Source organism: Anabrus simplex, chromosome 4 (genome assembly GCF_040414725.1).
Source record: "Anabrus simplex isolate iqAnaSimp1 chromosome 4, ASM4041472v1, whole genome shotgun sequence".
Classification (NCBI taxonomy): Eukaryota; Metazoa; Arthropoda; class Insecta; order Orthoptera; family Tettigoniidae; genus Anabrus; species Anabrus simplex.
Genome location: NC_090268.1, coordinates 374,004,428 through 374,029,052, shown reverse-complemented (window position 1 = coordinate 374,029,052; position 24,625 = coordinate 374,004,428). Strand labels below are relative to the sequence as shown.

Here is a 24,625-nt window from a genome sequence, read left to right as displayed (position 1 = left end):
GAATTCGGATGTACTGGTCAAATTTCCTCATCCCGTCGACTGGTACTAAGGGTCCTGGTTCTTCATATGTGAAACACCCACAAAACAACATCTTCACGAGGTGTTTTAGGGTACGTTTATGCTGCAGCTTCGCTGCTGGCTCATGGATGCTCGCCCTAGTACTTCGCTGCTGGCTATAGCCTGGCTCCTCGCCATGGAGCTTTTACCCTGCAGCATCCCCGCGCGCACGCTGCTGGCAACTCTCAGCTGTAGTCGAAAATTCAAAACAGAGGAACTGATAGTTAAGACGGTTTGTATTTTGCATAATTTGATTATAGATATAGAGGGCATGAACACTTAGACTACCGAGCTCGATAGCTGCAGTCGCTTAAGTGCGGCCAGTATCCAGTAATCGGGAGATAGTGGGTTCGAGCCCCACTGTCGGCGGCCCTGAAGATGGTTATCCGTGGTTTCCCATTTTCACACCAGGCAAATGCCGGGGCTGTACCTTAATTAAGGCCACGGCCGCTTGCTTCCAATTCTTAGGCCTTTCCTATCCCACCGTCGCCGTAAGCCATATCTGTTGCGGTGCGACGTAAAGCAAAAAAAAAAACCACCTCTTAGACTACGAAGACGCACTTCCAAGAGCTACCCTGTCGAGGAGAAACAACACAGCTCCAGCTGAAGCTTCTGAAGTGCGGGATAAATTCAGAGATTTTTTAACGAGTGAGTCGCAGTTCTGTTGGCGAGCGTATCTTACAATAATTTGGTGTACTGAATGTGAAATAAAAAGTGTAAAATGCTTCGCCTGGATTTTTCAGTGCATTTCTACTGCGGGAGTTGATTGAAGAATGAAGCTACAAATGCTTCATTTCGTAATTTAATAGTGTACTTTTAAATAATGTAAAATAGGGGGTTATGGAGTATGTCATTTTGACTTTAGTTAGGTCTCCTTAACAAAATGTGTTTAGTTTGAAAAAATAACTGTCGAACTTTCCATGAAAAATGAGGTACTTCATATAAATCACCTGCTTGTAAAAATAGAGGTCCCCAAAATGGCAAGATTAAAAGAACAAAGTTGATGTAATAGTTCCGCATTCTTTTGCCACGTCATTCGATAGTTTGATGATGATGATGATGATGATGATGATGATGATGATGATGCTTGTTGTTTAAAGTGGGCTAACATGTGGGCCCCTGATGGTACGAGATGAGACGAAATGAATTAAAAGTTATAATTAACCCACTGACTAGGATTAGGAAAATGCTATTTGCTTTACGTCGCACCGACACAGATATGTCTTACGGCGACGATGGGAGAGGAAAGGTCTAGGAATTGGAAGGAAGCGGCCGTGGCCTTAATTAAGGTACAGCCCCGGCATTTGCCTTGGTGTGAAAATGGGAAACCACGAAAAACCATCTTCAGGGCTGCCGACAGTGGGGCTCGAACCTACTATCTCCCGATTACTGGATACTGGCCGCACTTAAGCGACTGCAGCTATCGAACTCGGTAGATTAGAAAAATGATAATGATGAGGAAAATTATTATGAATTTAAAATAAGCAGTGGATCTAATTCGCAATGCACTGATATTGAAGTAAAATAATATATTTAATTCCAATTAAAAATACACAAAGATAAACACATAGTCAATAGAAAAAAGAACTTTTTTTTGCTATTTGTTTTACGTCGCGCCGACACAGATAGGTCTTATGGCGACGATGGGATAGAAGAGGCTTCTGAATAGGAAGGAAGTAGTCGTGGTCTTAATTAAGGTACAACCCCAGCATTTTCATGGTGTGAAAATGGGAAACCACGGAAAACCATCTTCAGGGCCGCCGACAGTGGGGTTCGAACCCACTGTCTCCAGGATGCAAGCTCACAGCTGCACGCCCCTAATCGCACGGCCAACTCGCCCGGTAGGGTAAAATAGTAGTTAACAATAAACCAATTAAGACACAAATAGTTACTTTACTTTTAAACACGATAAAACAAGCCACTCTCCGTCATGAAACGTAGGAAAAGGTCTACTGGCCGCTCGTCATCTCGTCACTCCTTTTATCTCATATGAAACTCGTGTGATGATCCGCATGCCGCTGGCTCCAAATCGCATTGCGTTCGAAGACAGGTTCAGATAGCAAGTGAGCGAGTGATCACTGAACGTGTGTATAGAGTGCGAAGAGAGGAAGAGTGGGAGAGCGGGTGACCTTGAAAGAACCAATCACAGTCCAAGTTACAGGATTGCCAGCGATGGGCCGGGCTCGAAAATCAAACGTGTTTGAGACCATGGATGTGGCAAGGATAGCAGCCAGCAGCGCAGCTATGAGCCGGGCTCCAGGGTAAATGCACTGATTGAGATTCATTGGTTTGTTTCATCATCGCCTAACATCGAGCAGCTAGGCTTAGCGATGTGCCAGCAGCCAGGCTGCAGCATAAACGTACCCTTACAATCCGTTGTAAATGTCCTGAAGTCGTTGGCTCATTCTTTGCTTGGTACACATATTTAGCCCCCTGCCCCTGTACTTCAAAAGACTCTCATCAGAGAAAATAACTTTTTCAGTGTTCTGTTATTCAATCCTGATGACTATATGCCCACATTTCTCCTGTTAGAAGGTGTTTCTTTACAGGTTTGCGGGCTTTCCTTCCAGTTGCCAGAAGTCTATGACAGACATTAGAAATTTGCAGATTCACTCCCCTTACCCCCAATTTGCAATCCAAGTCTACAGCTGTGATCCTGGAGTTTGATTTGCTTCTCTCAGTTTTTTTATCTTCAGCGAAATTGAGCCGGTCTGTTTGTGCTGCTGAATAATTCTATTTATAGAGCCTACCCCAACACCAAATTTAGTAGCTAATTGTCTTTGTGTTATAGAAGTAATCTGAGATAATGCTACAATCGCACAACGCTTCCTGGTAGTCGTATCCACTGAAGACGTAGGTATTACTAATCGCACAAGTAAACCTCAAAATTCTTCAAAAATGACTCGCAAACAAAATGAATACACTTTTAACCTTGAACAATCATCACACAGATTAATTATAAAAGAGTTCACAGAAGTCCCACCTTAAAATAAGGCACAAACTTGGGTTCTTCTTAAATAGATCAATGTTGATCTATGCTTTATTTGTGCCTTATTTTACAATCACCCACAAAACATCATCTTCACGAGGTGTGTTACGATCCGTTGTAAATGTCCTGAAGTCGTTGGCTCATTCTTTGATTGGTATACATATTTAGCCCCCTGCCCCTGTACTTCAAAAGACTCTCATCAGAGAAAATAACTTAAAACAACAAGGACTTGATATTTTAGCCTTCATATTATTTTACCCATTTCTTGTTAAGCGATACCTTTATCTTTTAATTTTAAGTGGTATTTAAGCTTTAGCTGATGATGTCCATGTCACAAGGACGAAACATGTACTAGGTGATTTTAACCCGGAAACGCCATGTTTTCAAATTTTGAAATTTTAATTTTAATTTAATATTTCCAGTGTACGCATATTAGAGAACATTTAAGTCATTTTTCTAAAAATTGGATGGTTAGTTTTTAAATGAGAGCCTGGTACCATACGGAACCACACGGCGCTTGGCATATCTTTTGGGTGGAACATAAAAATTGTTACCCCATTAGAATAGCATGATATATAGTGCTTAATATTCGTACAGAATTTCACTTACAAGTTACTTAGCAATAAACAAAAGAACAAGTAGTGTATAGGTTCATTTGTGACATCCCTTTGGGGATTCCGAAAAATATCATTAGCTCAGATGTGACATACCTTTAGGAAATAGGAATGGGAATAATATTACTATAGACTTCAGCTTTTCTGATTTAGTCACCTATTTCCACTTTTCACCAGTTTAGAATGGTAAACTGCAGTTTGCACTACACTTGATGCATTCTGTGCGGAATTCACATCCGTTGGCCGCACATTGCCAGCATTGGTTTGTTGGAGCAATCTAGTAATGTAGGCCATTGAATCTCAAGGGGTCAGATACTCTAAAAAGAAAAGAAGTGTGAACAACTGTATTTACTACGTATTTCTCTTCAAATTACCACCCAAATTTATATATCGTAATAAATAATTTGCACCTGTCCTTTTCTGATGGTGGTACTTACGCATAGCAACTTAGAAGTAAAATGACGATGAATATTTTCATGTCTTCGGGGTTATTTTTCCTTTGTAAAAAGTGCATACTTGATGACTTCAGAGTACAAGAAATTCACAATTTCATCGTAAAAAAGCGAAAATATTTTGGTCGGCCTTATATATTGAAAAGTAGAAAATTTTTCACTAGGGAAGTGGACCGTTGCGGGTCATCCGCCATCCAGTTAGCTGGTGGACGAGGTGATGATTTTGCTCTCTTCCCAGGCCATGCATCATTTTTGAACATGGGTTCTCTACTCCTGTGCAGAATTTGCTGATTTAGCACTACTTATGCTGGTACTCGGAATCAACCTCCCGTAAGTTTATCTGCGAGACCCGCTTCATCTTCCTCAGATAATATATTAGATTTCAGTGGTTTAATGTGTTATGACATGGATTCTTTTAAGTAAAATCTACAATTATACAGTTGTATGACACACATAAATCATTATTTGCAACTACAGTACAGTATGAATTGTTACTTTAGAATCACCCTTGGAAGTAAGGGGGAGAAAAGGAACAGAGAAGTACGGTAAGCGCCATGCGGTACCATACTGTACCAATGGAATAATTAGTGTCATGACAGCTAACACAGAAGTGCCGACCATTTGCTTGTTATTTAAATTCATGGACTTGTATTTCAAGATAATAAACCACATGGTCAAAAAATGCATTGTCAAAACTGATAATCAAAATAAAGCAACTTACTTTAGACGGGCAGTCATTTTTATACCTTTCGACATGATCTCAAATTCCAAGCAGTTGTTGCCGCAAACAAACACTCAAATAAAACCCTCTATTGATGTCAGGCATTGTAGGGAGTATCTCCTTGAGAATGTAAGGCGAAGTTGTCAGATTTATGACGCGAGTAAAGATCAGTATGAGAAAATCTGAAGGAAGGTACTATACGTTACCGCATGGCGTTGCTGGGCTAATTAAATTGATATTTGTATTGTAAGGTGGGTTGTCTGTGAATTCTTTTATAAGCTTTACGGTGACAATACGGAAACATTAAGTATGCACAGATTAACTGCCAATGAATAACAGTGCAAAGAATGCATAGAGAGCAGGAGATCTGAGGATAAGCAATGTGCAGCACACTGTTGCCAATCATTGGGAAAATTATTAAGAAAAAAAAAAAGCACTTTGTTCCTATTAATTCGCACTGTACTGTAGATAAGTGTACAGTACACTGTTGGTGATAATTTAACGTAAGCTATTTTAGTTCTATATCTTTCTGTATTCTTTGTGTTTTATGCTCTCAAATCTTGTCTTTGTCTGGGTTAAATGTTATGAATTGTGGGGTAATTAATGCAGTTCATTGGCAGGATGTTTACCTATACACCTGTCAAAATGAAAGTGAAATACAGTGAAATGCTCGATAGAATCAATCACACTAACAGTACAACAATATTTTTCTCTGCTATACCTGGTATATTAGTTCTGGGTAAGAAGGGAAGAGGAAAGCCGAGGAAGAAGTATGTGGATTCCGTGATGGACAGGCTGAATTTGAAAAAATATGTTGACCTGAAACGCTCAGCAGAGGAGAGACAAATGTGGTTGCAGCGACAAGGCCTTGCCTTTAGGATATGAATGAATGAATACCTGGTATCATTGTATGGAGATTTCACTGAGTTTGCATTGTTTATCCATCCATTTGACATACACCTGATAAAATACATCTCAGTAGTTACAGCTAGTTTGAGGATAATACTGTATTTTATCAGTAAATGCACTGTAGATGCTATTGGAGAAATACATGTATTGGGTTGTTTATTTTAAATAGTAATTAGGCTAAAACATGTTTTAAATAGGTTTCAGGGGCACATTGTCCAATATTTTTTGTCCAACCAAACTTTTATCCAATATTGAAATATGTTCAACAGTTTTCTCATCCGATAGGACATTTCATCCAGTCCCAATAATCTAATCTCATTCAGTAACTCCACGTTCTCATTCATTAGTAATCGGTAATTTATTGTTACATTCATTCACATTCTGTTTCCACAGTAACTGTATTTATAAAAATTTGTCAAAATTGTCCGAGTTGATTACAGCATATAATTACTGAGTGAGGTGGGACTAGACAAACTGGGTTGTCCAAATTGATTATGGCATCTAAATGAAAATCCACAACCTGTTTCCAGTCATTTGGCTGTTGAAGCCTGTCGCACTCCTCTGGGGCAATGATTAATGACTGACACATGAAATGAAATGATACTGGAAAGTGTTGCTGCAATGAAAGATGACAGGGAAAACCGGAGTACCTGGAGTAAAACCTGTCCCACCTCCACTTTGTCCAGCACAAATCGCACATGGCGTGACCGAGATTTGAACTACGGAACCCAGCGGTGAGAGGCCGGTGTGCTGCCGCCTGAGCACGGAAGCTCTATTATGGCATATAATTACTAGAAATTTTTCTGAGTTGACTATGGTGAAAATCAAGTTCAGTGACAGGAGAAAAGCAATGCCGCTTCTAAACAGTTATTGTTACCACTTTCACTCTCTTAATAAGAATGAGACAAGACAATATTGGTGATGTGAAGACAGAGAATTGCAATGCTAGATGTATTACCTCTGCCGACTTAGAAATTATTGTGCACAGTCCACCGTCTCATATAATGCGTACGGTAGTAAGTCAAGTTGATCAAGAGAAAATTTTACTTATGCTACCCAAACGGAATAGCCTGAAAAGGCAAATAAATAGGTGGCAGAATAGTACGAGGCCTCGAACTCCTGTAAGCATAATTGGTTTGAATACCAAAAGAATGTGCGTGTCTTATTCTAACCCTCCTTAAGTGTGTAGCTAGCCTCTTGACGACGTGTCTCCATGAGTCTCTGTCCTGGGTATGGTGAATTGCTTGTTGCAGGTTCTCTCCAGTTAGGCTCTTGAGTTGATCTACCCATCTCAATGGAGCACAGGAGCATTAAATCAGGATATATTTAAAAATATTTAAAGTATGATTTGCAGACTATGACATATGTTTGCCACTATGAAAAATCTGAGGATATTAGAAGCCAGTGATATTATTTTCTCTAATGGCACATTGAAAAGTTCACCATCACAATATGCTCAGTTGTTTATCTTTTGTGGAGTATTTCGGGGGCATGCCAATCCCGTTAGTGTATGCATTAACTCCCCCAACTGAGAATACATATAGGTCAGTTTACTAGCATGCTGCTTGACAAGTAGGTATCACTTTGGATTCATGCATTAGTATGATGAACTTTGAACTGGCGAATAGTAAAGCAGCACAAGATATTTTTCCTAATACTACTATTAAAGGGTTGTTTCTTCCATTTTTTTCAATGACTTTGGCAACATACAGTGGCATTAGGCTTGTCCCCGCAGTACTAAATAGTGGGAAGCCCTGTATGTGAAGAAGCTTTGCTACCATTTGTATCAAAGGATGAGGTACTCGGAGTTTCTGATAGCATTGCAGAGACACTTTTTGATGAACTGGAAGTAATGATAGAGCATGTTGAATCTGTGTGTAACAGGGGTCACCGAGCTCAAGGGCAAAGGAGAGTGGTGAACCCTTGCTTCCACCCAGATATTTGGAATGTAGGCCTATATGATTTAGTAATCAGTGGACCGGGTGAGTTGGCCGTGCAGTTAGTGGCGCGCAGCTGTGAGCTTGCATCTGGAAGATAGTGGGTTCGAGCTCCACTGTCGGCAGCCCTGAAGGTGGTTTTCTGTGGTTTCCCATTTTCATACCAGGCAAATGCTGGGACTGTACCTTAATTAAGTCCACGGCTGCTTCCTTCCCACTTCTAGGCCTTTCCTATCCCATCGTCACCATAAGACCTATCTGTGTCGGTGCCACGTAAAACAAATTGTAAAAATAGTAATCAGTAGGACACAGTGCTGTTGAAGGTTGGCACAAGTTTCAAAAACTGATGGCAGTGCACGATCCATTGCTATGGAGATTTACCGATTTCCTGAAGGAGGAACAAAGGCAAGACATCACACACCTGCTAGGAGGTCAAAGTAACATCAGGGCTCTGGTAAATAACAGATACTTGCTCAATCAAGAGAGGATATTCTCCTCGGTATAATAATATCAACTGTGCAAAGATGAAAACAAACTTCACACGTACCTGAGGACATTGCTTATCATCTGAAAGTTAATCCATCCGAAAATACAAATGAGGAGGAATAAATCTGCAAATGCACTCCTCATTCTTTTGCATTAAAATATGTTAACATATCAGAAGACACTTTGCAGCAATATTTCTTTTCTAATATAGCAGATGAAATAAAATTGGAACTAACGTCCTATTGAACGTGGTTTTCATTGGTCGTAAATATGATTGGTCCAGAATATTTGGGCAACGTACCCTCAAGTCAATTTGATGATTTCAGTTGGTTTGTTCTTCATGCTGTCATTTTATGTACTTGGATGGCTTTCATTCTTATTTCACTCACCCATATTTTACAGTACACTACAGTTCAAATGGGAATGCAGAAATAAAATGGTTCTTTTCAGTTCAGTCTGTGTATGCCTCAACGAGTGGAGATCAACTGCTGGCCGGTGTCTGATCATTACATGCCTGAATTCCTCAGTCCACAGGCCCTAGTTCGTCTTGGAAAGAGTCAGCGTTCAACCTTACCTCGATAATGTACCATACAAGTTTTGTTACATATGTGTTTACTAACTGCATCCTTGTTATTTCAGAGTTGATAACACTAACATAGAGTTAGGCAAAGAAAAATGGTGTGCTGTAATAGTAACTTGTTTACTACTGACTATCTTAACTGCCTGCTGCTTTTTTACCTCAGAAGGTACCATTGATTAATCCATTTGCCTTGTATTTAAACAGCCACTAAATTGAACTGGATTTAAATTTCCTGACTTGCGAGCCTGTACAGGACTGTCTTTTTTAAAAAATTATTTCAGAGAATTTGGAAATTTACTGTACATCTCCCTCCTGCGGTCAATTATTCCAGTCCCTAATTCCTCTTTCTATAAACAAATATTTGCCCCAATTTTCTGTCTGGAATTCCAATCGGCGTGTCGTCAGCGTACCTAAGGTTGCTAATCTTCGTGCCACTGATAAAAATACCTCCTTCCAAGTCATTGAGCACTTTTCTTATTACATGCTCATTGCTGATATTGGGGAGCATAGGTGAGAGAACGCAGCCGAGTCTTGTACCACCTTCCGCTTTGAAGTTTCTGGACATTGCCCGGTTGATCCAAATTCCATATATATAACTGTAGGAAAAATCAGGAAAAATGTAGAACTAATTTTTAAAATCCTGATGTTTCCAAAACAAGAACTGTGGTGCAGAAATACGGCCATGATTAATTATGAAATATCTTTGATTGCGTATACAGTAGGACCGCGAAAATCCAACATGCTCAGGGATCTGTCAGTGCAGGATCATCAAGGTCTTTTTAAAAACCTGTTTAAACAATGTATAAAAACAACATTTTTAATGTACAAAAGCAAATATAACACAACAGAAGATATTACAGTATAAAATAATTAAAATTATATAGTACTGTACTGTAGAAACAACATTAAATTAAAAATCAAACACTGTACTGCACAGTTAAATCGGTTTAAGGTTCAAAGTTTAGCAAAGTTCAATATAAATAAGTTTTTGTAGGCCTGTTATGAAATAAAAAAGCACCATGGCTTTGAAAAAACTAAGAACAAGTTAATTTTAATCAAATGAAAATTGATCAATACCAAGAATTTGGTACAGTTCAATGTAGGCCTCACATATATGGCTGATGATGTCAAGGGTGTGGAACATGTCAGACTGGTATCTACCACTGATGGGGTAGCTTGAATTTTCTTTTTAGCCCTCTGAAACAGTGTAGAAATTTTCATGGATTTAACTCTCTTTTTGAAAAAAAAATTATTTTGTATAATGTGGAGATTCATAACTTCAGCATCATTGTATTGTTGGCTCCTCTTGTGAATTTCACAAAGATGTTTAAGGCTTGCAAAGTCTCAGCCCATGAGATGTTCAGTTTAGAAAACATATTCACTATATGTACAAACTTTTCACTGTGCAATGTTCTATATGACAGTCGTACACATAGCTAAACTTTGATACAGTACAATGAATTTATTAAATAATTGTAAAAGAAAATCGTACTGTATTGATGTAAATGTAAGGACTGTGACTGTAGGTCTGCATGAATGAAGAACCAATGTATACTAGCACGAAGCCAAGATAGCGACTGGTTGATCCTGGCAAGAACATACTCACACAGTGAGGCAGACGATAGTGACTGACGAAACGCCAAACCATTCCAATATATTCCAAACACATCCAACTGTATTGCCAACTGTGCCAAGCACGGAATCCTCAAAATATGGGAAATAAATTGATTTCTGATGTGCGCCGGACTATTAGTTCTGCCAGGCTATCGAGTGCCAGATTAATGCGGTCCTACTGTGCCTTGTTTCTATATATCTTTTATGAGGGCCAATTTTCTATGAGTTTCTGTATGATATCAGCATGGACTTTTGTGCTTGGATTTAACAAATTTTGTGTTTACATATAGTTCTGTTTGCTAGTGTGAGTTTCTCCATTTTGCATTCCTGCACTGCCTATCCGAAGCAAGAATTTTAAACGTATTCTATCAGTGAGAAGTGTACTTTACCAGACCATTATGACAAACTATGAAAACATGCATGGTTTATGTATTTCCCATCATTGACATCTAATCATTCTTATTTTGAATAGAGAATAATTATAAATTATTTTAAGATAACTCATCTCACTTCAGATGGCTGTACATTTTAAGTTTTCATTGCTGTAGTGTCCTACTCCATGCCGAGGTTTGTTTCCTAGCCAGGTCGAGGAATATTAATTTTAAACAGTTAATTCCCCTGGCTCAGGGATTGGGAGTTTATACTGTTCCCAACATTCTACTACTCATACATTGTACGATCTTCCATCAAACTAAAACACAGTTTTTCCATACGTGACATATTTTGTCCACCCTCATTGGAGGGTCTGCCTTGCAAGAGCTTCACCAGGCAAGCAAACTAGACGTATGAAAAAATGATTATAAATGCAATAGTCACTGGTGCTTTGGTGAAAAGAAAAATTTATTAAATTTCCCAAATTACTTCTACAGGGTACTACCGAGTGGAGTGGCTGTGCGTGTTAACGTGCTACAGCTATGGAGCCAGCTCTGCATTTGGGAAACACGTGGGTTCCAAACCGACTGTCGGCTGTCCTGAGAATGGTTTTCTGTGGTTTCCCATTTTCACTTCCAGGCAATTGCCGGGACAGTTCCTATTCGTAGGCCACAGTCGATTCCTTCCACCTCTTTGCCCAATTTCATTCACCATCATTCATTTCATCTTTGTCTGGCTCCATGGCTAAATGGTTAGCATGCTGGCCTTTGGTCCAAGGGGTCCCGGGTTCGATTCCCGGCAGAGTCAGGGATTTTAACCTCATTTGGTTAATACCAATGGCTCAGGGGCTGGTTGTGTGTGTTGTCTTAAGCATTAGAAATCATCCTAGGTCCACGAACCTACTAAGCTGGCGTAGCAGGAAGAGAGGTGATACTCCCACATGGTGCATCCCAGGTGGCGGATAGGGGGTCCTAACCGGCTTGCCGGCGGACTTGAGGGAAATAAAATACCTCTCGCGGACCATAAACACACCCCGCTGTGGGTGGAGGATGCAGACGAAGAATACACCCACGGTATCCCCTGCGTATCGTAAGAGGCAACTAAAAGGGGTAACCAAGGGATGATTGTATTAGAACCATGGAACTACTTGTGATTAGTACCACCACGCAGGGAATACCATGGGTAGCTTTTACTTGCGCGAAGTACCACTTTGTTAGGTACCAAATAGGTTTGTGTTTAGTAACACGCAGGAGCACCGTGGAGTCAGCCCTGCCACTTAGAGTGTACTGTCGGCTTTTACAGTACCTGTGATTAGTACTACTTTAGGAGCGACACCATGGGTGAGTGACACCATGGTTCTGGCTTGCCTATGATTAGTGCCCACTATGAGGAACACTACAGGATAGTACGAGTCCCTGTGGTTAGTACACTTATGTGATAAACACCATAGTTTTGCGTTGCCTGTAAATGGAGCCGCAATGTGTGAAACACCATAGGTCTGTATTGCATGTGCGAATTTCATTACTTATGGGTAGTACCATAATGAGTGGACTACCGCAAGTCTATGCTACTTTTGATTAGTACTGCATCATGACATATACCATGGTTCTACTTTCCTAGCGATAAGTACCATTATGAAGGGCTGATGACTTGGATTTTGGACACCTTTAGACTGCATGCATCATCAATTCAGTATTGTGCTTTAGAAGCAGTCCCTTGGTCAGTAATACTATTGTTTTACGCCAGTTTCTGTGAATATGAGGCATTGCGGGTCGGATTCACTGATTGTTTTAAATTCATATCCATCCGTTCACTCGTCTGCATGTTTTGAATTCTGTTCAGTGGAGGATTTTGTACTTTTAATTTGTCATTACATTTCGTCTCATTTCGTAACATTAGGGGCCGATAAAAAAAAAAAAAAAAAAAAAAAAAAAAAAGTCTGTCTGTCTTAGCTCTTATACTGAGGTTAGCATTAGGAAGCGGATGCAGCCATTAAAACATGCCGTATATATTCACCTCACCTTGTCCCTGACCCCATACGAAGTAACGGGACTAAGGGTTACTGACAATTTATAAGACCTTCAATTCCTCGTGAACAGTATCAAACAAAGCAAGCAAGGAGTTTGGTCTCACAATAAACATTCAGAAAACAAAATTCAGTGTAATCAGCAAGCAGAAAGTCACCAATGTTGTTGTCATCCTGGATGGAAACGCCATTGAAAGGATTTCACATTTCAAGTACGTTGGATGCTGGTTAACACAGAAATAAGATCCAGATGGGGGTAGTGCAAGGAGTGCATTTTTAAAAATTAGAGCATCTTGTGTGCAACGATGACCACCAATACGAAACTCGTTGGCTAACTATGAAGTGTTATGCATTACCGGTGCTGCTTTGTGGTGTCAAAGGATGGGTCATTGAACCAACTGCAGGCCATTGAAATGTGAATGCATTGCAGAATTTTGAAGATCCAGAGGGTAGACCATGTCACCAATGACAAAGTGGTCTGTTGTGCTGAGTAATCATGTGAAATCTTAGCCCCCGCAAAATGTAGGGAAGCAGCTTATTTCAGTCTGAAGTGACATATTCAACCTAATACAACTTATCATACGGGGTAAAATAGAAAGGAAACATGGACGAGAAGATTATCATGGCTGCAGAACTTCCTACAGTGGTTTGATGTCCGTGATATGGCAACACTGATTTTGGGGGGAACACAAAATACGAAACAGTACTCCACAATGGCCACCGCACTTCTGTGAAGAACAAGGAGAAGAAGAAGATGATGATGATGATGATGATTAACCCGACAACGCCGTGCGGTACCGTACAGTACCAGTGCGCCTTACTTCTCATTTTCTCATACTGATTCTTACTCGAACCATAAATCTGGCAACTTCGCTTTATATTGTCAAGGAGATACTCCCTACAATGCCTGACATCAACAAAAGGTTTTATATGATTATTTGTTAGCGCCAACAATTGCTTGTAATTTGAGGTAGTGTCGAGAGGAATAAAAATGACTACCTGTCTGAAGTAAGTTGCTCTATTTTGTTTGTAAATGTTGACAATACAATTTTGTATCATGAGGTTTATTATCTTGAAATATTAGTCCATGAATTGAAATAACAAGCAATTTGTCAGAATTCTTGTGTTAGCTGTTATGACACTAATTATTCCGTTGGTACAGTATGGTACCGCACGGCGCTTAGCGTACCTCTCTGTTTCTTTTCTCATCTTTACTTCGAAGGGTGATGACAAAGTAACAATTCATACTTTAGTTGCTAATAATGATTTATATGTGTCATAAAACTGCATAATTGTAGATTTTGATTAAAATATCAACGGCATAACACACTGAACCATTGGAATCTATTGTACGGTATTATCTGAGGAAGATGAAGCTGGTCTCGCAGAAAACCTTACGGGATGTCAATTCCGCGCACCAGCAGAAATAGTGCTAAAGCAACAAATTCTGCACAGGAATAGATAATCCATGTCCTATCATGATTCATGGCCCGAGAAGAGAGCGAAATCATCACCTCACCCACCAGGTTCCTGGATGGCGGATGACCCACAGCAGTCCAATTCCCCAGTGCGAAATTTTCTACTTTTCGATATATGATGCCGACCGAAATATTTGAGGGTACTTTTACGATGAAATTGTAAAATTCTTGTGCTCTGAAGTCAACAACTATGAGCTTTTTACAAACGAAAAATAACCCTGATGAAATGAAAATATCGCCATTTTTCTTCTAGGTGGCTATGTGCACGTGCCCCAATCAGAAAAGGGTAAGTGCAAAATATTTATTGCGTTATATATTTGGGTGGTATTTTGAAGATCATTAACTACAGCTGCTTACCCTTCTTTTCTTCGTAGAGTACCTGACACCTTGAGATTCAATGCCCTACATCACTATATCGCTCCAACAAACCAACGCCGGAGCAGTGCGGCGAACGGATGCGAATACCGCAGCCGCACAGAATGCGTCAAGTGTAGTGTGGGCGTTCGCGTAAACTGCATTTTGCCATTCTAAACTAGTGAAAAGTGGAAATAGGTGACTAAATAAGAAAGCATGTAGTCATTAGTAATATTATTCATGCTTCCTAAAGATATATCACGTCTGAGCTAAAATTATTTTCCGGAATTCCCAAAGGGATATCACAAATAAACCTATAAACACCGTTTGTTCTCCTGTTTATTGCTCAGTAATTTGTAAGTGATATTCTGTATCAATATTAAGCCTTAAATTTCATGGTATTCGTAAGAGGTAACAATTTTTTAGGTTCCAATCAAAAGCTATGTAAAGCGCCGTGCGGTACCGTACGGTACCAGGCCCTCATTTAGAAACCAACGATCCAATTTTTAGGAAAATGGCTTTTAAATGTGCTCTGATATGTGCACGCTGGGAATATGAAGTAAACATTTAAAAAACCGAAAACTGAAAACTCCGGCGTTCCCGGGTTAAGATAATGATGGATTTGATCCATTAAGCTCAGAGTATCAGTAAATTCAATCAGCTTCAAAACCATCAAAAGTAGTTATTGGGATGTAAAAACAATCTTCTTCTTATTATTTTTCTAATGCTTTTCACACATCTGTGCGGTTGCGGGTGCGATCTGTGTCGTACATGTAGATTTGGCCCTGTTTTATGGCCAGATGTAATCACTATTGAGTGTTCTTGTGGCGGTTGTTAGTGTAGTGTGTTGTCTGAATATGAATAGGAAAGTGTTGGGACAAACACAAACACCCAGACTCCGGGCCAGAAGAATTATTAATCAAAAGCGCTTAAAATACCGACCCGGCCGCGAATCGAACCTGGTACCCTCTGAAACGAAGGCCTCAACGCTGACCTTTCAGCCAATGAGTCAGACATGGGATGTAAAAACAATAATAATATTATTAAATTCAATCAGAAAGTACATGATGTGCAAGCAAAGACAAGAGAAAAGGATGAACAGGAATGTCTGAAATTGTTAGTTTGGTGTCAAAATACCCTCTTGGAAGTAAATTTATTGTTCTAGTTGCCAAACAGGAATGCCTCAGATGCTATTAGCATGTTTTGCAACAACATTAGCGTGCTGAACTACTTATACTGGAGCTGTTATACCTATTAGTACCAGGAAACTAGGAATATAAATTTACGGTTTCATAATACTGAAATTTTACATGATGTTTTGTGATTAAATTGTGCTTCAATTATATGGTTGTGTGAACCATAATGAGGTGAGTGTATGATATACACAACACTTATTTGCTGCAGCTGAACACAAGTGTTACTCACTACAGATTAATACTGTATCTTCTGTGCTATTTTCCTGACCATGGTTTATGGCTCTAAATTTGTACGTACAACAGATGGTAACTGGTGTGTCATATCTTAACATGAAAAAGAACTGGCTGATTCTTCAAATAAACAAAAATTCAGGTGATTACACTTTTTTATTGTAGAGTATACAAAAATCGTGTTCGTTGTCTGTCTGTTTACATGCTTATGTTAATATCACAGGAAAATAGCTGGAAAGAATTTCATGAAACTCGGTATTTAAGCTAAGCGATATCTGGAAAGTGCTCTAGGCTATATATTATTTAATTAGTATTCAATGGTGTAGCATTAATATGGGAATCAAAACAGGAAATGTCATATTTGCTGTATCGAAAAACTGTACATTACAAAATTTGTGGAAAATATAATATCCAATATTTTATGTTTTGTGCCATATTACCCTGTGAATAATAAGTATGACATTTTCCACAGACTTCCAAATACCTCCAAAATATTTATTCCATCTAAAACTTGTACATAACAAACCTTACAGACTATAGTTTTCAATTATTTATGTCTCATACTTTTTTTTTTTTGCTATTTGCTTTACGTTGCACCAACACTGAGAGGTCTTATGACGACGATGGGAGAGGGAAGGCTTAGGAATGGGAAGGAAGCGGCCATGGCCTTAATTAAGGTACAGCCCTAGCATTTGCCTGATGTGAATATGAGAAACCACAGCAAACCATCTTCAGGGCTGCCGACAGTGGGGTTCAAACCCACTATCTCCCGGATGCAAGTTGACAGCTGCGCGTCCCTAACAGCATGGCCAACTCGCCCGGTTGTACATTTTTAACATATGGGCTGTGATATACGAGATATTCACAAATTTAGATTTTTACTGCAAAGCCTCAACATCGAACATTATTGACATAGAAATATTGTTCAGTCAGTCACCACTAATCTACATTTAGGGCTGTTGCCCAAGTGGCATATTCTATAGACTTTTTTAAAATTATTTTCAAGAAGTTGGAAATTTATCAAACATCTTTACATCTCCATCCCTATTTCCTCATCGTGGAGAACAATATATGCCCCAATTTGTCCTCTTGAATTCCAACTTTATATTCATTTTATGACCTTTCCTACTTTTAAAAACACCACTCAAGCTGATTCATGTACTAATGTCATTCCAAGCCATCTCTCCACTGACATCTCAAAACATTTCACTTAGTCTATCTGTTTGCCTCCTTCCAAGTCTTCCCAGCCCAAAGTTGCAATATTTTCATAACACTGCTCTTTTGCCGGAAATCACCAAGAATAAAGCTTACTGCTTTCTTCTGAATCTTTTCCAGTTCTTGTATCAAGTAATCCTAATAAGGGGTCCCATACACTAGAACCATACACTAATTAAGGCCTTTCCACTGACTTAAATGCCCTCTCCTCACATCCTTATTACAATCCTTAAATACCCTGTTAACCATATGAAGAGATCAGTAACCTTTATTTATAATCACATTTACCCCAATTAAGGGCTTTCTTTATATGAACACATAGGTACTTACAGTGATCCCCATGAATTACTGTCATTCCATCAACACAGTAATTCAAATTGGAAGGGCTTCTCATCTTTATGAAACTTACAGTCTGACTTTTCACCGCATTTACCATTAAACCATTGGTTTCTGTCCAACTCACGACTTTGTCGAGGTCTTTTTACAGTCGTTGACAATCCTGTAATTTCTTTATTACTCCATACAGTATTACATAATGTGCAAAAAGCCTTATCTGTGATTCCAGTTCCTTATCATTTATATATACAGTATATAAAAACACATAGATCCAATAACACTGCCTTGTGGGACCTCCCCCCACTCTTAATCATTACAGGATCAGATAATGGTCCACCTACTTCAATTCTAACTTTGAACACTCGTTTTGTTTTAAACTACTTTTTTTTTTTTTTTTTTTACAAGTTGCTTTACGTCGCTCTGACACAGATAGCTCTTATGACGACGAAGAGACAGGAAAGGGCTAGGAGTGGGAAGGGAGTGGCCGTGGCCTTAATTAAGGTACAGCCCCAGCATTAGCCTGGTGTGAAAATGGGAAAACACGGAAAACCATCTTCAGGGCTGCCAACAGTGGGGTTCAAACCCGCTATCTCCCGAATACTGGATACTGGCCGCACTTAAGCGACCGCAGCTATCGAGCTTGGTTTTTAAACTAACAAATGGCAAGTGCCAATGGTGTAACCTGTTTTCAACACTAGATTCTGTGAGATTTCCGAAGTTAAGCAACATTTTGTTGTGATAATCACTTGTATGGGTAGCCCATATGCTGTTGGTTAGAATAGTAGTAGAATAGAACTGACCACCTTACTGTAAGTACTCTCTGGCACAGGATGCCTGATCAGTGGCTTCTGGCCTATCTGGGGTCATTGACTGGGTCATCTATGTTCAGATTTGGCAGCTTGGTTTAGAAATGCAACATGTTGTTAATAATAGTCCTTTCTATACAAAATGTAGTTAGTTTGATAGTAAGTTATTCTGTACCACTTTGTGACGGTAACAGGGACAATTACGCCTACACATCATAATAATAATAATGAAGTAATAAAATATGAATTAAGGAATACCGGTAGTAAATAATAGACACTTAATAGTATGAATAAGGAAATAGTAAAATGACGCAGTGGCGGTGAATTCACATCAAAACGTGGAAACGTGACGAGAATCTTTAGATACGCAATATTAAATCAAATACAGGGAACACTTACAGGCATAAAAATGACAACTAAGGGAGGAAAGTGGAACGTGCTTGGAATCCTATGAGGTCTATGGAAACGTATAACGTTATGGGGAGAAAAGACCTACAAGAAACACCCTCTATCTCAACTATATTAAAAATAACAACTAAAAATTACAAAACAAAGTTAAATCACAAAGCAGCTAATACTTAACGCTTTTGACAAATTGATACAATTACGAATCCAAAAACACAAATGAATGGATTGTTGAATTTTAAAAAAAGGTGAAAGACTTGGAATTATAAACAGCGGGAATCTAGGGCAATCTCGGACACGTTAAATTTAAAACTTTAAAAATGACATTAAGTAAGGAAATACCGAAAAACCTAATTAATTAAATTAAATTAAACGAAACCAGAAAACATTGAGAATAACATTGAAATAACACTTACCGCGGAAAGGCAGGAGTTCCCGAGGGAAGCCCTCGAGCTTGTGCTCGATAGGGCGGTCGGATGTAAATGACGCCGAGCTCACGCATCAAAATTCCGAAGCTGGCAGAAAGTCTGGAAATGGCCCGATCACAACCGACCAATGGGAAACAATTTCCACTAGATTCCCTATATTTTCGCCAATAGGAAATCTCATTCTAGCGAATGAAATTACATGACTATATATGGTCATATTAAGATAGCAACTTCGAGATTTCCTATTGCGACACCTATTTCAACACCCATGTTTCACAACTAAAGCACCTTTACATTTACATTTTCACCATATTACCATTTTGATATACAAAATTACAAAAATTAATTTTCAAATAATTCTTCAAGAAATTCTTCAAGTTAAAATGTCCCAAGTGTCTTTTTACATGTTTGCTGACATTACTAAAATTACCAATTACAGAAAATTTACATACAAAAAAAAAAACCACTTCACAACAATTCTCGTATCTTGCAATGTTCATTTACAGTTCCACATTATCTTGACGTTTCCCCAAAAATATATGATTACAATTTTAAAAATATTCCAGTAGAGTCCAGATAGTTCTCTGTCTCATCACATATTACATTCTCCTCCTCCCAATGTCAAGCTCTGCTCAACAAAAAAAAAAAAAAAAAATCAATAAAAAATAACAAATTTAAGTGAAATTAAAGGGAGGCTTAAATGGACATTTGAAGATTCTTGCAACGCCACAAGTGCACCACACCACAAACGTTTTATCTTCGTTCTCTTCAGGAACGTCCATACAGGCAAACAAGTAGAACGTTGGTATCGCTGTCAAACGAAGGCGCTGTCAGCGGCCGATGGGCAACGTCTCCATCCATATTACAGTCGCACCATTGCTCTCTTACAGCCTTAGCACAGCCCACCAGCTCAGTGAACTGGCCCAAAACAGGCGAAGGTTGGTGGCGCAACATTGCAGACTGCCACCATCATATATACCTTCCCATTCCACCATCAGACATTAGTGGCCAATAGGTGCGTTGCCGGCTCCAAACAGATACCCCAGGTTGAACAGAGTCCATGATATTGCAGTCACTGGAACATAAACAAATGCAGCAGAAACTTGGAAGTGAAGAAATAAGGCCAATGGCCTGATCTATCGACGACTTAAAAGTTTGAGTTTCAAGGGTATTTTTTTTTTTTAAATAACAATAACAAGACTCCTTAGGGAGGTCCCTCTCAGTTCTGGGATACCGCAGCCCCCTTGGCAAGTGTTATTTCAGAATTGAAAATAATTTAAAAGATTAAAAGAAAATCTTCCAGAGTTTACCCTAGTACCAAAAACATTACAAAATCCCTAACTATGCATATGAATAAAATTCTAATGTTACCCCAAAATACATCATATATTCCAGTATATCTAATATGGTCACAAATGACCATCCTAATTACAACAAAGGCAATCCATAATTAAATCATTAACTATAAGGTCCAAATAGTGCTGCGCAGCTTATTAGCTAGAATTTGCTTACAACTAAATAAATTCCTAATAACTACTAAATTAAGTTACCATGTGCATTCTTAATCACCCAACATTAGGAAAGAAAACCAAGCAAATAAAAGGAAAAATTTAGAATGTTGCAAGGGAACTCAAAACAGGGAAATAAGTACTAAATTACGTTAGCTTGCAACCACCTTCAATGAATTGAGGTTTGTAAATCGCTGTTCATTTACCATGTCATGTACTCATAAAATTTTTGCATAGATAAACTCACATTACGTATTACATGTCACACCAGTCAAATTAAGGCGCAATTAGGCCAGGAATACCAAATAAAAAATCGCATTAATTTACCAACAGGAACTCAAAAATGAAAAAACGAAAGCGATGCAAGAGTGCGCATGCAGACATCCAACTCACTGATATAAGAAATTAAAAAGATACAAATACAACCTTCATACCAGAGATTATCAGATAACAGCACGACACACAAGACTACCAAGCTTATCTGTCCTCCAACATACATACAGACAACACCAAACCACTAAAACAAGTGCGATGATCCCTGAATCAGCATAACCAACCAATGGTAAAAGGCACGAACGACCTCAGTACTGAGTCTCCATCACACATCATCACAAAACACAGTACAAACACACAAACAAAAACACCCGTGCGATGACACCTCAAGAAGTACTCACATAAGAAAAAGGACAGAACATGACCTCAAGTACACTTGAACTTATCACACAACAATGAGACTCTTAGGGCCAATATCATACTCCCAGGAAAGGAACGACCTCTCAGCATCTTAAGTCCTAAGTCTCAGTATACACACATGTGCCTTCCCAAGGCACCCAAAACTAACACACAATTATTTACAGAAGTAGAAGGACAGATACAGTATGGCTACCCAATTTCAAACCTTACTCAGTTTACAGAATCCCATACTTCTACAAATTGAGTACATAAATTTTGAAGACACGAACCTGTAATGCAAGAAAATTTTTAACATCGATAAAATCGAACAAGGCAAAACAACCAGGAAAACTAACTGACTGGCTTAGCTAAATCGCGATACCTTCAAAATTCCACCAGTGACAAATTAAAATAACAGAAAGGAAAATCTTGACAACCTGCAGACCTACTATGAATTTAACAACAATTTATAGCTCAACATAAGGACACTGAAATGAACCTTTGCAGAAAATCTTCCTAGTAATCATTCTACAATCACAAGGGACACCATTTTCCATCTAGGCACCTAATACCAAGATAAAGATTACGAGGAATCTCATACTAGATACACTAGATTTCCAACATGTCACGAGCACAAGTGCAGATCCGTAACCCGTCACATTTGCCCAAAATGGGCCTCAGCTTCGATGCTGGTCTATTAATATGGTGAGGACGTTTCACCCTACGAGATTATCGCAGTTCAACGTAGTACCCTTCCTAGGAAGTATAGGAACACACGGGTAAATAAATATATGTGACAAGGGAACAGACACTGACATGATGGAAAAGCACAAGACAAACTAGGAAACTTTCGAAATTTAGCAGCTGGATGGGAACGGTCACCAAAATAGTCCCATACCTACTTAGAAACGAACCCAGATCCAGCAAAAGACCAAAAACAACATCACATGACCGGAAATGTAAATTTTATACTGAGCTAAAATACGCCGTAAAAATTAATGTTAGAAGATCGCACACAAAGACTTGCACCAAATATACCACACCAGATAACAAGAAACCAAATTTAGAAAATAATTTGCCGAAACATGAGATTTATGAACAGAAAAACACTTGAAGAAATAGATGAAAAATTACAAACCTTAACCTCAAAATTGTTGATATAGATGTTGATTCCCATAGGGAATCTGAAATATTTGTTCTGAATGAGTAAATTTATAATACCAATATAAATGGTCCGTTATTGGACATTATAAATTTTCCAGCTAACTCATTCCTGGTTGCCAGCGTTTCGCCCCCGTGTGCTAGGCTGGGCTCATCAGTTGGTACCTAGCACACCTACCAAGATGCTGGCCAGTGCATACCGTGAAGGCCACTGCGTAGGCTAATTGTAGCCACCGGCAGTGCCAATGCACTATAAGAGACTTTGTCTCATTATCAAAAATTGATGCCTGCTTTGCCATCGGATGATATAGATGTTGATTCCCATAGGGAATTTGAAATATTTGTGAGTACCTAGGTGTGCTAGGTACCAACTGATGAGCCCAGCCTAGCACATGGGAGTGAAACGCTGGCAGCCAGGAATGAGTTAGCTGGAAAATTTATAATGTCCAATAATGGACCATTTATATTGCCAGGTTGCTTGCTAGAGGAGTTTGATTGGCTATTAAGCCTACGTGTTTCCCCTAATGTAATATTGTTTTAGAGCACCATTGGTAAGTGTTAAGCAAGGTTTTATCTACATGTTTGTTATTTAATAACTCTGAAATAAAAGAAGTCAATGATAAGCATTGTTAATGTCCAACAGTGGCCTTTATTTACTGTAGTAAGTTCCTATTTCCCAATGTGGAACATGCATAATACATAAAAGACCTGATTTAAAAATATTAATTATTTGCCCCATATACTGGGTGAGTTGGCCGTGCAGGTAGGGGCATGGAGCTGTGAGCTTGCATCCACAAGTTAGTGGGTTCGAACCCCACTGTTGGCAGCCCTAAAGATGGTTTTCTTTGGTTTCCCATTTTCACACCAGAGGCTACACCTTAATAAAGGCAATGGCTGCTTCCTTCCCACTCCTAGCCCTTTCTTATCCCATCATCGCCATGTGTCAGTGCAAAATAACACAAATTGTAAAAAAAAATTGCCCCATAATTGTAATCTCTTGTGAACGGGTCAATAATTAATTGTGAAGCATAAGGATTAAATGCTGTCCAATCATATTTTACCTGTGCCATGGCTAATTTACACCTCATTATAGCGCTACCATCAATTGTTATGGCTACTTCATAACTGCATAACCGAGCAAGTGGCCATGCAGTTTGGGTCACATCACTATCAGCTTACATTCGGGAGATAGTGGATCTGAACCCGACTGTCAGCATTCCTGAAGATGGTTTTCTGTTGTTTCCTATTTTCACACCAGGCAAATGTTGGGGCTGTTACCTTAATTAAGGCCACAGTCACTTCCTTCCCACTCCTAGCAGATTCCTATTCCATTGTTTTCCATTGTTGCCACAAGACCCATCTGTGTTGGTGCAACGTAAAGCAAAACTATATATATTATATATATATTATCATATAACCTTCGATGATGCAATGCAATTTGAGGATCTAGCCAGTCTCTGGGCTGATAACTTAACAGACAGGTAGACTGACTTGGCTAATCAGTGACCTCAGATGACTACTTCATAAAATCAAATGATAATAATGTTACTACTCATTAGTTTACAGAAAATTAAGTTGTAGAAATATATTAGATTTTCATAGCGTGCATTTTGTGTATATAATTTCTCATACCATCTTATTCAAGTTTAAATAATCAACTGGACTTAACACCCTTTTCTTTTCATTGTTTTAGCATACTTTAGTTTCACATGAATTCAACGTGAGTTGGAAAACAGTGAAATGAGATTAAATCGTTATCAAAAAATGCTAATAGAGGGTGAAAGAATTTTGATTGAAGTGTGAGTAAATAGTTTAATCTAGAGTTAGTTTCACCGTAATATGCAGTGCACATCTAGGTAAAAGAAATCAGTAGGATTTTTTTTTAATGTCCTCATACATGTGATTTTATGCTGTAGAGTTCTCACATCAAACACTTTGACTTAATTGGTATAACATTAAATATTTTCAGTGGCTTACACAGAAGCAAAACAGAAGACTTGTTTTCTGTACCTTTGTCAGCACGTAAGACGTACTTAAGGAGGTCACATGGCTTGGCACCTTCCAATAGATTGAGAATT

The 24,625-nt window shown here is 38.8% G+C and overlaps 1 protein-coding gene and 1 long non-coding RNA gene across 2 annotated transcripts in view; one reads left to right on the top strand and one right to left on the bottom strand.

The window, feature by feature from the left end:
- alpha-Catr (alpha-catenin related) overlaps positions 1 to 24,625 on the top strand; it is a 503,757-nt gene that overhangs the window by 456,973 nt on the left and 22,159 nt on the right. The gene's annotated exons all lie outside the window — the stretch shown is intronic.
- The window catches only part of LOC136872016 (uncharacterized), a 47,460-nt gene continuing 41,797 nt past the window's right edge, over positions 18,963 to 24,625 (bottom strand). The window contains exon 3 of the long non-coding RNA XR_010859859.2: positions 18,963 to 20,281. This is a non-coding gene — a long non-coding RNA (uncharacterized lncRNA). The remainder of the gene's footprint in view (positions 20,282 to 24,625) is intronic.